This window comes from Rhineura floridana, chromosome 16 (genome assembly GCF_030035675.1).
Source record: "Rhineura floridana isolate rRhiFlo1 chromosome 16, rRhiFlo1.hap2, whole genome shotgun sequence".
Classification (NCBI taxonomy): Eukaryota; Metazoa; Chordata; class Lepidosauria; order Squamata; family Rhineuridae; genus Rhineura; species Rhineura floridana.
The window spans coordinates 2604149-2617808 of record NC_084495.1 but is presented as its reverse complement, the minus strand read 5'-3'; positions in this window follow the sequence as shown (position 1 = coordinate 2617808).

Genomic DNA, 13660 nt, shown 5'->3' with positions numbered 1-13660 from the left:
GGCACTACAGTTACCCCCCTCTCATATGCCAGATATTTCTGCTTTCATTGCTGTCTTTCCACCTTGCAGGTTAGAACGGTGTACAGAGAAGAAATAAACCAAGCCTTAGCCTTGTGACAGACACTTGTGTAATTTTATTGTATGTTGCTGAACGTATCACCATCTGGGCTGCAAAAGTGCCCTTGAAGAACAGGGTACCTCTCCTGCAGCTGTCTGCTTTGGGAGCCTGGGAAATAAGACAGAGGCAACTGATATCCTGAAGCTCAGCAGTCCTTTCTTGTGGGTGGGGCAGCCACATTTCTAGGTGCAGGATTTGATGGGGGGGAGGGACATAGAAAATCCCCCCCACTGATGGAAAGGATGCGAGGGCCAGGCCAGAAAAAGAGACAGGCAGTGGCCTTCCCCCTCACACCTCTGCCATGCAGAGAGTGCTTTAACTTACATAATGGGCTATGTAAAAGTCAAATTAACAGAAAATTTAGTATGAACACCAAGAATTAAATGACTGGCATATTTTGTTCCATATGGAAAAAGATGTTAAGGATACAGGGAACGAGGGGACCCCAAAATGTGTCAACTCCTCCTTGAGGGTCCCTCCTTCTAGTCTTGTTCCTGACCTTTAGATTTTCCTTCCTGTTGGACAATCAAGGGAAAACCTTTTAATTAGTTTCTATATAAAGGATTAAGTGATTGAAAACTAATCGTGAGAACCATGTGGATGCTTTATTTTTACTGGTTGCTGGGTTGTTTTTTCTGCACAGAAGCCCTGAAAAGCTGCACACATTGAGAAAACCAGAAATTAGGCCTCAATTACAGCCTAGGTGGCCAACTGTTTTCCCTGTGCCCAGTGGCCGGCCACCCAATCCCCCATCTTTCCCCTTGTTCTCCTCCTCCCAAATAGCATTGGATCCTTCCCCCCAGCCTTTGGAGAAAGCAAAATATCATTTTAATGCAGATACAGGCTAGTCAGTTTCACCTGTGCAAAACCCAGACACAGGGTAGTCAGTTTATTGTCAGCAAAGCAAACACATAGGCTGATCAGTTTCACCTTAGCAAAGCCAAGGCACAGGCTGGTCAATCTCATGTTAGCAAAGCAAAGTTCAATGTGTTGTTTTTTGGAAAGAAAATCCAGTGTCCAGAAAAGCCAGGGAAACTCACAACATCCAGAATGAGTCCTCAAAGATAAGGAACCTGCAGACTATTGGGAAGTCCAGTGCCAAGTTCAATTTTAGTGAAATTCTCACTCATCCCAATGAGTATAGTGAATGCTTTAAAAGAGTAACGGGTAAATTACGATACATATTTTTTGGATAATTTTAAAGATATATCTTTATTTCATCCTTCAGCAATAAGCACCCAATCCTGCTCTGCTCATTATAATAACTGCAGAATAAACAACTTTCTTACTGCAGGCAAACAAACATGCTTCTTTATTGCTGACTGTGTAGGGAACACAACTGAAACTGAAAACTGAAACTGAAAAGAGAGCAAAGGGAAGTCCAAGGTGCTAACTTAATACAAAGCCCATAATACAAAGTTCTAATGTTTAACTTTTCAAGGGGTCATGTTATTATACTGGCTGTTTTTTCAGGATCACGCAAGTAATTATAGCAGGGACACCAACCATTTTGGAGCAGGGGGTACATTTCCAATTTTGAGAGTGCTGGGGGCACCAGTCACAAATGGCTGCCTTGGACAGTGGCAGCTGATGGACACTGGACCTGGTAGGGCTGCATGGGTGGGGCCCAAGAGGTCACATGGGCCCTAAGAATAACTTCCTTGCTATTAAAGATGCAAGGAAGTGCAATAGTACAGGTGCATTAACTTTGTCTGGTGTGATCGTTTTGTTCCTGGAGAAAATGGGGGGAATCTGTTTGTTATTAAAACATTTTGTTGCCTCCAATTACTGAGTACCTGGGAAGCTTTCCAATTAAGATTTATCTTTATAAAAAGAGCTGGAAATAAATCCCAGGTGCCTAAAAATCGAGTGTTTGAAACTTATTCTGTCCCTACGTAAAATTTTGAGTCTGGAACATGAAAACTGATCTTCAGAGTCTTTAAGGTGGCATAATGGAGCCATTGTTTCCTGTGGAATGCAGTCTGTCTGTCTCCCCCCCCCCGCTCCTGCTATGGTCTTTGAAGCATGACATAAACTTGAAAAACTCATTTGACCAGAAACCATGGCAAGAAGGAGGTGAAGCATCAGTGTGTGTACTGCAGTCAATGATGGCTCTTCAAATCTAAACAGCTAGCACAGTGTGAGAAGCAAGTATTAGTGAGGCTTTTCAAAAAGGGAAATTGAAGGCTAGGAACTGCCAAGTAGGTTTCCTAGGTAGGTTTTGTCTCCAGACTGGAGGATGGGGAGCAAATGAGTCCAGCAACTGGATGCACACTGTTTTGTGAGGTGGTCCTGATGCATGGTACACATGACAGGGCTCTTGCGGAGAAAAGGACTGCGGCTCCAGCATTAGTGATCAGCTCAGTATCGACTGATAATGGAATGAAAGACATTCTTTTGTGGTCCTTTCCTTCTTACTAAGGCCATGCAATGAAAATGGGGTGCAACTGCATAATAACTTAGTGCTTGATTACAATTTCAGTAGAAAATAATCTAATTCATTAATTAACACTGACTGCCTTCTGATAAAAATTCCAAAGGTTGCTTATGCATAAATAAAAACAAACAAATTTAAAACAGGATTCAGAACAATAAAATTCAATAGCAAAAACAGTAAAAAGCAACAAGCAGCATCTCAAAGGCAGAGTAATTATGTTATGGGAAGATGGAGTCATTTCCAGTTATCCATATATGGAAGACAAAAGCTAAGATTTCATGACATGGTTAATAATGTTGCTGCCGTAATCATATATAATATTATTCTTCCATATTTCTTTTCTATTTGTTTATCCATAAAACCCAATAAAAAAAATTCTGGTTTTGACTGAATATTTATCTTTAGAATTTTTTGCATCATCCTACCTATCTGTGCCCAAAATGATTTTGCCTTTTTACACAGCCACCACATATGATAAAATGATCCTTCTTGTTGTTTACATTTCCAACAAACATTAGAAACATTACTATACATTTTTGACAACTTTTCTGGAGTCATGTACCAACGATACATCATTTTATAGAAATTTTCTTTAAGATTATAGCATAATGTAAATCTCAAGCCTTTTTTCCACATATTTTCCCATTGATCCATTTGTATGTTATAACCAAATATTTTTGCCCACTTTACCAATAGAGAAGGAAAAATAGAATACTGAGTCTTAGGACTGCAGTCCTCTGGTATATGATCTATCAAGAATGCATTCACACCAGCAGCACTGGGTAGATCTATATTTTTAACCCACATTATAGGGATGGTGTAAAAGCCAGAAAGAAACAGGCTAGAACAGGCTCTTTATAAAAAACATTGATGCAAAAAAGACTGAGGACTCTACACAGCACTTTAGTGCGTATTTGGTGCTATTTGCATCCCCTTTTAAGTCACATGGATCACATGACATTACTGACAAACAGAAGCTATCCCACTATTTCCCCACTGTAAACCCATATTTACTGAATCTGCTGATAATATGAAAAGTTTAGAACAATATGGTTCCAGTCCACTTCACACGTCTTTGAAGATGGTTTGCTTCAATGGTTTTTAGTTGGCGGGTGAATAATCCATTTCAGTAATTTCCCTTTCTCCTGCCCACTAACTCGTCCATGAATTCCATTTTGTTTCCAGTGGTTTATCTAGCAACATCTGACTGCTCTGTCCTTCTCCCTTCATGGTTTGCTGCAGCCTTCTCTTTTTCCTTTCTCCCCAAAACAAACTTCCTTCACTCCTTTTGTTTCCTAAAAAATCTGAAATGGATTTTTTAAAAAAAGTCTCCTCAAAAACATCGATTTCAATATTGATACTTTCAGAATATTGGTATTGATATTTTGAGAAAATACTATTGATTTTTTTTTAAAAAAAATGATACGTTGATTTGTTTTTTCCAGCAGGGAAAAATTAACTCAGAAAAAGCAAGGGCCAGTGGAGAAAGGGCCCCACTTCTTTTCAACCGCCGAACTTTAGGAAGCGGGGGGGGCAGGAGGGAGTGGAAATATTACTCAGGTCAAAAATATTTGCACATGCCCAGTAACTGAGCAACTGGAGGGAGTAAAAATATAAAATTAGAGGGTGGAGCCACTAGGAAAGATTGACACAAATCCTTCCCAGAGGAACGGCTACTTGTGTGGATGGAAAACAATGGATTTGAAGCTATCATTAAGCATGAAGTGTGGACCTTGCAAATCTGTTACGATGGTAAATGCTGTGCATTTGCTATGAAGAAATGCTCCCATGTGGATAAGCCCTGAGATGTGTCAAGATGGCCCAAAATGGCAACTTCCCAGGGAGCCAGACCTTCTGAATTCACCAGTCACACATGACTTTCCAGTGGAAATAGCAGGTGCAGGGGATAACCCCCCCCAAGTCCCCATGTCAGGATCCCAGTATGGGTCAGCTGCCTTGCACCTTCAATTTACTTTTGCAAAGTTCATAATTCAATTGCTAATTGCATGATTGCTATCTCATCTAGTTTGGCCCTCAGACTGGCAGTAGCTGTCCAAGGTCCTGTCCTCCAGCCTTGTTACCTGAGAGCCTTTTGACTGAAAGGTTCTTCTGCCTCCACCTCCATTCAATGAGTGGGAGTCCCTCCCACAGCTTCCTGTCTTGAACAATTAATAACCTTGATTTTGAAAGTAGTTATGTCATAAACTCAGTTCACAGAAGGCAAGCTGATGAAGCTAATACACAAATAAACTTGGCCGAGAACTACAAGGCAGAATCTGAGCCCAAACACACAAGAGTGCTTATTTGAACCCTGTTTTCTGCTGTGACAGCACATCTATTTCACAGAAGGCAAACTCTTTCTTTCTCCACCCTCTCTTCTGCCAGCCATCTTGCCCTCCAATCAATCAGTCAATCAATCAATCAATCAATCAATCTTCTCCCAGTTCAGTACCCTTATACGCCCTGGATAGCAACACTAGCAGTGATGCTTAGTTGGTCTAAAAACAGCAAGAAAGGGATTGCTGATCACTCCAAGGTTCCTGTGTCATCGCAGGGTTGTCTGCATGTTATTTCCCATTTCCTAGTGGGAGGGGAGCAACATGTGCAACTGGTGAATTTGGTATGTCTGGCTCGCTGGGAAGATGTTGTTCCAGACCACGTTCTGGAACATGGCTTGTATTGAAATTTTCTGGCTTGTTGCTTCAGTGCCATCTAGTCGTGTGTGACTGGTGAATTTGGTAGGTCTAGCTTACTGGGAAGTTGCCATTCTGGGCTGTTTTTCAGAAAACATCTTATAGCCTGCAAGTGCTATTGTAACATGGTTTCCAGGAAGTTTGTGGCTCACTTTAACAGTCCCATCTACTCATGTGTGACTGGAGAATTTGCTAGGTCTGGTTTGCTCAGACATTGCCATTCTGTGCCATTTTCTTTCTTTTTTTTAATAATTTTTATACAAATTTTTCAAAAGACAAACAAAACAAAGTCAAACAACAAAAACATAATACAACAAAAGAAAAAAAAGTAAAATAGTTGACTTCCAATTTGTCGCAGATCAGCTATAAGTATATAATATATATCAAACCTGTCCCTTAATATATACATACAGGATCACTTTTCTCCATAAGCTATCTTAGTTAATCGTCAAATCCCAATATCATCATTTTATTTTGATCTTTCAACAAAAAGTCTAAGAGAGGCTTCCATTCCTTAAGAAATGTGTCTGTCGATTTTTCTCTAAGTAAACATGTCAATTTATCCATCTCTACTAAGTCCATTAATTTCAATAGCCATTCTTCCGTTGTTGGTGTTGATTCCATTTTCCACTTTTGTGCATATAATAATGTTGCTGCCGTAATCATATATAATATTATTCTTCCATATTTCTTTTCTATTTGTTTATCCATAAAACCCAATAAAAAAAATTCTGGTTTTGACTGAATATTTATCTTTAGAATTTTTTGCATCATCCTACCTATCTGTGCCCAAAATGATTTTGCCTTTTTACACAGCCACCACATATGATAAAATGATCCTTCTTGTTGTTTACATTTCCAACAAACATTAGAAACATTACTATACATTTTTGACAACTTTTCTGGAGTCATGTACCAACGATACATCATTTTATAGAAATTTTCTTTAAGATTATAGCATAATGTAAATCTCAAGCCTTTTTTCCACATATTTTCCCATTGATCCATTTGTATGTTATAACCAAATATTTTTGCCCACTTTACCAATAGAGAAGGAAAAATAGAATACTGAGTCTTAGGACTGCAGTCCTCTGGTATATGATCTATCAAGAATGCATTCACACCAGCAGCACTGGGTAGATCTATATTTTTAACCCACATTATAGGGATGGTGTAAAAGCCAGAAAGAAACAGGCTAGAACAGGCTCTTTATAAAAAACATTGATGCAAAAAAGACTGAGGACTCTACACAGCACTTTAGTGCGTATTTGGTGCTATTTGCATCCCCTTTTAAGTCACATGGATCACATGACATTACTGACAAACAGAAGCTATCCCACTATTTCCCCACTGTAAACCCATATTTACTGAATCTGCTGATAATATGAAAAGTTTAGAACAATATGGTTCCAGTCCACTTCACACGTCTTTGAAGATGGTTTGCTTCAATGGTTTTTAGTTGGCGGGTGAATAATCCATTTCAGTAATTTCCCTTTCTCCTGCCCACTAACTCGTCCATGAATTCCATTTTGTTTCCAGTGGTTTATCTAGCAACATCTGACTGCTCTGTCCTTCTCCCTTCATGGTTTGCTGCAGCCTTCTCTTTTTCCTTTCTCCCCAAAACAAACTTCCTTCACTCCTTTTGTTTCCTAAAAAATCTGAAATGGATTTTTTAAAAAAAGTCTCCTCAAAAACATCGATTTCAATATTGATACTTTCAGAATATTGGTATTGATATTTTGAGAAAATACTATTGATTTTTTTTAAAAAAAAATGATACGTTGATTTGTTTTTTCCAGCAGGGAAAAATTAACTCAGAAAAAGCAAGGGCCAGTGGAGAAAGGGCCCCACTTCTTTTCAACCGCCGAACTTTAGGAAGCGGGGGGGGCAGGAGGGAGTGGAAATATTACTCAGGTCAAAAATATTTGCACATGCCCAGTAACTGAGCAACTGGAGGGAGTAAAAATATAAAATTAGAGGGTGGAGCCACTAGGAAAGATTGACACAAATCCTTCCCAGAGGAACGGCTACTTGTGTGGATGGAAAACAATGGATTTGAAGCTATCATTAAGCATGAAGTGTGGACCTTGCAAATCTGTTACGATGGTAAATGCTGTGCATTTGCTATGAAGAAATGCTCCCATGTGGATAAGCCCTGAGATGTGTCAAGATGGCCCAAAATGGCAACTTCCCAGGGAGCCAGACCTTCTGAATTCACCAGTCACACATGACTTTCCAGTGGAAATAGCAGGTGCAGGGGATAACCCCCCCCAAGTCCCCATGTCAGGATCCCAGTATGGGTCAGCTGCCTTGCACCTTCAATTTACTTTTGCAAAGTTCATAATTCAATTGCTAATTGCATGATTGCTATCTCATCTAGTTTGGCCCTCAGACTGGCAGTAGCTGTCCAAGGTCCTGTCCTCCAGCCTTGTTACCTGAGAGCCTTTTGACTGAAAGGTTCTTCTGCCTCCACCTCCATTCAATGAGTGGGAGTCCCTCCCACAGCTTCCTGTCTTGAACAATTAATAACCTTGATTTTGAAAGTAGTTATGTCATAAACTCAGTTCACAGAAGGCAAGCTGATGAAGCTAATACACAAATAAACTTGGCCGAGAACTACAAGGCAGAATCTGAGCCCAAACACACAAGAGTGCTTATTTGAACCCTGTTTTCTGCTGTGACAGCACATCTATTTCACAGAAGGCAAACTCTTTCTTTCTCCACCCTCTCTTCTGCCAGCCATCTTGCCCTCCAATCAATCAGTCAATCAATCAATCAATCAATCAATCTTCTCCCAGTTCAGTACCCTTATACGCCCTGGATAGCAACACTAGCAGTGATGCTTAGTTGGTCTAAAAACAGCAAGAAAGGGATTGCTGATCACTCCAAGGTTCCTGTGTCATCGCAGGGTTGTCTGCATGTTATTTCCCATTTCCTAGTGGGAGGGGAGCAACATGTGCAACTGGTGAATTTGGTATGTCTGGCTCGCTGGGAAGATGTTGTTCCAGACCACGTTCTGGAACATGGCTTGTATTGAAATTTTCTGGCTTGTTGCTTCAGTGCCATCTAGTCGTGTGTGACTGGTGAATTTGGTAGGTCTAGCTTACTGGGAAGTTGCCATTCTGGGCTGTTTTTCAGAAAACATCTTATAGCCTGCAAGTGCTATTGTAACATGGTTTCCAGGAAGTTTGTGGCTCACTTTAACAGTCCCATCTACTCATGTGTGACTGGAGAATTTGCTAGGTCTGGTTTGCTCAGACATTGCCATTCTGTGCCATTTTCTTTCTTTTTTTTAATAATTTTTATACAAATTTTTCAAAAGACAAACAAAACAAAGTCAAACAACAAAAACATAATACAACAAAAGAAAAAAAAGTAAAATAGTTGACTTCCAATTTGTCGCAGATCAGCTATAAGTATATAATATATATCAAACCTGTCCCTTAATATATACATACAGGATCACTTTTCTCCATAAGCTATCTTAGTTAATCGTCAAATCCCAATATCATCATTTTATTTTGATCTTTCAACAAAAAGTCTAAGAGAGGCTTCCATTCCTTAAGAAATGTGTCTGTCGATTTTTCTCTAAGTAAACATGTCAATTTATCCATCTCTACTAAGTCCATTAATTTCAATAGCCATTCTTCCGTTGTTGGTGTTGATTCCATTTTCCACTTTTGTGCATATAATAATGTTGCTGCCGTAATCATATATAATATTATTCTTCCATATTTCTTTTCTATTTGTTTATCCATAAAACCCAATAAAAAAAATTCTGGTTTTGACTGAATATTTATCTTTAGAATTTTTTGCATCATCCTACCTATCTGTGCCCAAAATGATTTTGCCTTTTTACACAGCCACCACATATGATAAAATGATCCTTCTTGTTGTTTACATTTCCAACAAACATTAGAAACATTACTATACATTTTTGACAACTTTTCTGGAGTCATGTACCAACGATACATCATTTTATAGAAATTTTCTTTAAGATTATAGCATAATGTAAATCTCAAGCCTTTTTTCCACATATTTTCCCATTGATCCATTTGTATGTTATAACCAAATATTTTTGCCCACTTTACCATACACTCTTTTACTTGTTCTTCCTCCATATCCATTTTCAGCAAGAGTTTATACATTTTTGCAATTGTATTTTCATCATTTGTACACAAACCTATTTCAAAATCAGATTTACTTATTTCAAACCCATACATTTTCTTGTCCATTTTATATCTTTCTAACAACTGTAAATAGGCAAACCATTGAGAACTATATCCTTCCTTTATCAGTTGTTCTCTCTCTTTCATTATATATTCTCCATGTACATTTTCTAATAGTTCTTAATAAGTTAACCATTTCTCTTTTCCAGCCATTTCTCTTCTGTAAAACACTTCTTGACTTGAGACACATAATGGTATTTTCGAATAGAACCTTGGTTTATATCTATTCCATATTTTCAACAGAGGACGTCTTATAAAATGATTATTAAAGTCTACATTTACTTTTACTTTGTCATACCATAGATATCCATGCCATCCCCACTTCAGGTTATGGCCCTCCAAATCCAATAGTCTTTTATTCCTGAATAAAATCCATTCCTTTATCCAGGCTAAACAGCAGGCAGCAAAATAAAGTCTCAGATTTGGTAATCCCAGTCCTCCTCTTTCTTTGGCGTCTTGTAGTAAAAGTTAAATTTTTCACCAACATCTTTGTTTTTTGATTGTTGATCTTAAATCCTGCTAACGGTCCAAATTCTTTTAATTTGTCCATCAATACATTAATTCCTTCCAAAGGGTTTTCTAATACAATTATCAAATCATCAGCAAATGCTCTCAGTTTATATTCTTCTTTTTTTATCTTTAATCCCGAAATCCTTTTATCTTGCCTTATATCTCTAAGCAGCACTTCTAAGACCAGAATAAATAGAAGAGGAGATAATGGACATCCCTGTCTTGTACCCTTTCGTATTTCACATGAATCCGTTAAATCTCCATTAACAATTATCTGAGCCTTCTGAGATGTATAAATCGATCTAATCCATTTTATAAAATTGTCTCCAAAATCCATTTGCTCCAAAACCTGAAACATAAATTTCCAATTCAAATTATCAAATGCTTTCTCAGCATCTAAGAAAATCAAAGCTGCTTGTTTATCATTTCGTTGTTCTAAATATTCCAACACATTCAAGACATTCCTGACGTTGTCACGTAATTGTCTTTTAGGTAAAAACCCGGATTGATCTTCCTGGATAAATTGTTGCAATATTATTTTCATTCTTTCTGCCAAAATCATTGTAAAAATTTTATAGTCATTATTCAATAGAGATATCGGCCGATAATTTTTTGTTTTAGTTAAATCTTGCTCCTCTTTAGGTATTAATGTTATGTTAGCATTTGTCGGGAGGATGAGCTGGGCTCCTGGGGGGTTGGAAGGAGAGGATTCAGATGGCTGGCAGAGGGAGGAGGGAGGAACTTACCCTCTGTGGAGCAAAGCCGAAACAGAGGACATGCCAGAGATAGGGTCGCCTAGCAACGGGGAGCCTGAGAGCCTTGAAGTTTTAGAATCCCCCCCAGACATTCCCAGGCCCTCCCTTCTCCGCAGCTCAGAGCAAGAGGGAGGGCTGATCACAGCAGAAAGGCGGAGAGATGGTTTACCCTCAGCTTCTCCTTTATCACCCATAGTGGAATCGGACACTTCAGAAGAGGAGGAGGTGATGCCTCCCCCCTCACCACGCGCACGCAGACGGTTGAAAAGACAGGAGAGAAGGGGGGGAAGGCGGGCAGTACCTGAGGGGAGTTAAGGAGGAGTGAAAGGTTGCACGCCCGTTTAGCCCCTTCTTAAAGAACAGGCGGGAAGCAGCCCCTTGCTCTGTCAACTTTCTCCCAATGTCGCAGGACCTGTATCCCTGTATTGCTTCATGAGAAAGCGCAGTCTTTGTTTGGACATTACCCTAATAAAACACGAATTAACTACAACCTCTGGTCTGTTTCCTGAGTCGCATCCTGGGCCTGACAGCTTGACAGAGCCACCTAAATCACCCTCAACGCTCTCTTCACTTGACTGGGACAAGATGTCAAAGGGAGCAGCGGGGGGGACGAACCCCACTTCTGAGACAGAAGAAGTGAAACTCTTGAGGACTAAGGTAGCTGAATTGCAGACGGATGTCCAAGCCCTGCTAGCAGCAGTCAAGGCGCTGAAGACGGATAATCAAACCTTGAAGGCCACGATAGACCAGATGCAAACAGCCCCTCCAGCTGCCGCAGTAAAGGTTCCCTTTGGATTGCCCCCAAAATACGCGGGACAAAGTGATCAGTTGGCAACTTTCGTGGCTCAGTGTGAGTTATATCTGGATGTCAGGCACATGGAGTTTCCAGACGATGGGGCTAAAGTGGCCTTCGTGATTAGCCTCCTGGAGGGAGAAGCTGCAAAATGGGTGACTCCGTATCTCGTGAGAAAAGATACTGTCTTAAGAAGGTACAGAGGATTTATACAGGAGATGACCGAGATGTTCCAAGACCCGCAAAGAGCTGAAACAGTAGCGCGGCAACTAGGCGCTCTGAAGCAAGCTAAAGGGACCGTTTCCGAGTACACTAATGCTTTTAAAATTCTGTCCCAGGAAACTGGTTACAATGACGCCACCCTGATGTTTATGTACCGGAGTGGATTAAATGCTGAAATCCTGGATGAGATGGCCAGGACCTCCCCCCCCGCTGACCTACCAGGGCTCACCCGGCTATACCTACAGATAGATCACCGGATGGAAGGAAGGCGCCTGGAAAGGAAGCAGGAGGTCCCGAGATACTCAGCCTCGGCATCTCGCAGCAAGACCCTTCCCTCTGCAGGAATGGCAGGTAATGCAGCTGAGGGACAGGGAGGGGCTAGGCCAAGACTGTCGGAAGAAGAAAAGGAAAGACGCCACCGAGAACGTTTATGCTTTTATTGTTCAAAGCCAGGCCACGTGGCCAGAGACTGTGGACTAAAAGGGGGGAAAGCTGAGCCATTGGGAAACTAGAACACCCAGTCCACGTGCAGGCCGGTGGACTGGGGGCAGCGTTGTATAAAGGCCCCCCAACGATCCAACCTCCCTCAAAGGGGGTGTTGGTCTTGCCTATTCGGATTACAACTTCCAGAGGAGTGGTGTTTAATTCCACTGCCTTAATTGACAGTGGAGCCTCCACAAATTTTATTGATGCAAAGTTAGTCAAGCGTCATGGAATTTTCCGGTGGAAACTGAACGCTCCCCTAGCTGTGGAGACTATCGATGGGAGACCCCTGAAGTCAGGAGGGGTGACACAAGCCACAGAGGAAGTGAAACTTCAAATCCCCGGGCACGAAGAGTTCATTTCGCTATACGTGTCAGATCTCTCGAACTTTGAGGTGATTCTGGGAATGCCCTGGCTAGCAAAGCATGAACCCACAATAAGTTGGAAGGAGGCGGTGGTGTGGTTCACCTCACAGTATTGCCAGGAGAACTGTCAACCTGAAGGAATCAAGAACACCTTAGCGGGGGCAGTGCAAGAGATCGAGCAAGTGAACCTGCTGCCAAAGTATGAAGAATTCAAAGATGTGTTTGATGAAAAGGAGGCAGAGACTTTACCCCCCCACCGCCCTTACGACTGTGCGATTGATCTAGTGCCAGGAGCCAGCATTCCATCAGGGAGAATCTACTCTCTCACAGAGATTGAGAGGGAGGCCCTGAAGGAATTCCTGGATAAAAACCTGAGACGAGGATTCATACGCCCCTCACAATCCCCTGCTGGAGCGCCACTATTGTTTGTGAAAAAGAAGGGGGGGGACTCAGACCCTGTAACGACTATCGCGCATTGAACCAGATCACCATCCCCAACAGCTACCCGCTGCCCCTGATCTCAGAGTTGTTGGACTGACTGCGCTCTGCAAAAATCTTCACGAAGTTGGATTTGAGAGGAGCGTACAATCTGATCAGGATGAAGCAGGGAGATGAATGGAAAACAGGGTTCTTGACTGCTTACGGACAGTATGAATACCTGGTCATGCCGTTCGGACTTTGTGGAAGTCCAGGAATTTTTCAAAAATTCATGAACGACGTGTTTAGAGACTTGTTGGACACATATGTAATCTGTTACTTAGATGATATCCTGGTGTTCTCAAAGAACCAGGAAGACCACGACCAGCATGTGAAGACGGTGTTGCAGAGACTGAGAGAAAATCACCTGTATGCTAAATTAGAGAAATGTGGATTTGACCTCAAGTCTCTAGACTTCCTTGGATATCGAATCTCAGCGGAAGGCGTGGAGATGGACCCAGGGAAAGTAAGCTGTATATTGGACTGGGGCCAACCTGTCACCAAAAAGGATGTACAACGGTTTTTGGGGTTTGCCAATTATTACAGAAAGTTCATTCCAGGGTTTTCCAAATTGACAG